The sequence below is a fragment of the Eschrichtius robustus genome, chromosome 2 (assembly GCF_028021215.1).
Source record: "Eschrichtius robustus isolate mEscRob2 chromosome 2, mEscRob2.pri, whole genome shotgun sequence".
Lineage (NCBI taxonomy): Eukaryota > Metazoa > Chordata > Mammalia > Artiodactyla > Eschrichtiidae > Eschrichtius > Eschrichtius robustus.
This window is the reverse complement of record NC_090825.1, coordinates 99,609,489-99,611,502: the sequence shown is the minus strand read 5'-3', so window position 1 is coordinate 99,611,502 and position 2,014 is coordinate 99,609,489. Positions and strand designations below refer to the sequence as shown.

Below are 2,014 nucleotides of genomic sequence, written 5' to 3'. Positions count from 1 at the left end.
TCTAATTTTGTTTACAGTATTTTTTAGTTTTTGCTTCATAGATTTATGAATCTGTTATTAGATACATATTCAGAATTATTATATTTTCATGTTGAACTGACACTTTTATTATGAAATGCTTCTTCTCATCTTTGTTAATATTCCTGGTTGTGAGGACTTCTCTGTATATTTTCCTGTCATTTTACTGTTAGACAATCCGTAACTTCATATTTAAAATGTACTTCCTCTAGATGACATACAATTGGATTTAGCTTTTAAATCCAGTGTAATATTCTTTGGCTTTTATTTGGAAAGTTTAGAGCATTTATAATTAATCTAATAATTTACATGGTTGTTTTAAAGTATGATTTAGCTATTTGTTTTCAATTTGTCCCATATACATTTTTTTTGAGTTTTATGGTTTTATTAAAACAAATACAATGTGCACACAAGCTGTCTATTCATTTTCTTTGCTGTGCAGCCTGGCATTGGGATTGGTGACTCTGATGACCAGCTAGGCTGCTCTTTCCACAATGGCTCTGTGGTTCTTGGAGGAGACGTTGTGAGCAATCTCAGTACAGTAAGATTTGTTGCACATCAGCAGCATTTCAATCTTCTTTACATTGTGGACCAGGAACTCCCAGAAGCCACTGGACAGCATGTGCTTTGTTTTCTTGTTTCTCCGATAACCAATGTTGGGCATCAAGATCTGGCCCCTGAATCTTCTGCACGTCCTATTGTCAATGCCCCTGTGTTTCTGCCAGTTCCATATAATCTTGACATATAGGTCTGACTGGTGCTAGATGGACTTCTTGGTCCTCTTTTTGATTATCTTTGGCTTCGTGAGAGGTCTGAGGGCGGTCATGATGCCAAGGAGATGGCTGCCACCTTTGTAGGCAGCACCAAGAAAGAGAGTGGCCCATATTTTTTGTTCTTTGTCCCTGCATTCTTTTTGACTATTTAAATATTTTCATTATTCAGTTTTTCTCTACCATGGTCTTACTAGCTATAACTTTTAAGTTTATACAGTAAGAGCTCTAGGATTTGCAATATGCATCTTATCACAGTCTTTCTTCAAGTAATATTATGCCTCTTCAGTTTTAATGTAAGAAATGTATAACAGTACATTTCTATTATACCCTCCTCTTCTTTATACTTTTATTGTCAAATAATCTACATCTATGTATGTCATAAACCCCACAAATATATTATTTTTTAATTTAAACAATAAAATATATTTAAAAGAAATGTAAAAATGAAAGAATTTTTTTTATTTACCCACAGTTACTATTCACAGTATTTTTTATTTATTAGTGAAACTCTGGTTTACTGTTTCTTCAGCCTGAAGAATCTTTGTTTTCTTCAGATATTTGGGTGATGAATTATCCAGGTTTTTATTTTCCTGAACATATTTTTATTTTAGCTTCATTTCTGAGGGATTTTTCTGGATATAGAATTCTAGGCTGACAGATTTTTCAACTTTTTAAAGATATTGTTCCAGTATATTTTGGTTTGCATTGTTTCTGATACAAAGCCAACAACTTTCTCATGTTTATTCCCCTGAATTTAATCTTTTCTCTGACTGCTTTTAAAATTTTAGTTTTAACAATGATTTTATAAAATTTGAATTACATGTTTTTGCTTTTCTTTTTTCCTTACTGGAACTTTTTGAGCTTCTAGGGCATGTGGCCTTATAATTTTGAACAAGTTTGGAAAATGTTAGTCCATTATATCTTCGATTTCCCTCTACCTCCTTTCTGGAACTGTAATAACACTATTGTTAGAGTTCTTAGGGTCATCCTACTGTTCACCAAAGCTACATATGTATTTGTTTCAGTATCTTTTTTCCCTCTGCGTTTCCGTATGGATAAGTTCTATTATGTCTGTAAGCTCACTGATATTTTTTCTGTGGTGTTTAATCTGCAGAAAAGTTTATCAATACACATAATGTATTTTGGGTTCTAGACATTCTATTTGGCTCCTTTTAATATATTGTATTTCACTCCTCTCTATGTTCACGTTTACATCAACTCTT

The 2,014-nt window shown here is 32.6% G+C and overlaps 1 pseudogene; it reads right to left on the bottom strand.

Annotated features, from left to right (window-relative positions):
* Positions 1 to 436: 436 nt before the first annotated feature.
* On the bottom strand, positions 437 to 880 carry LOC137757673 (putative large ribosomal subunit protein eL32'; annotated as a pseudogene).
* Between the last annotated feature and the right edge of the window lie 1,134 nt (positions 881 to 2,014).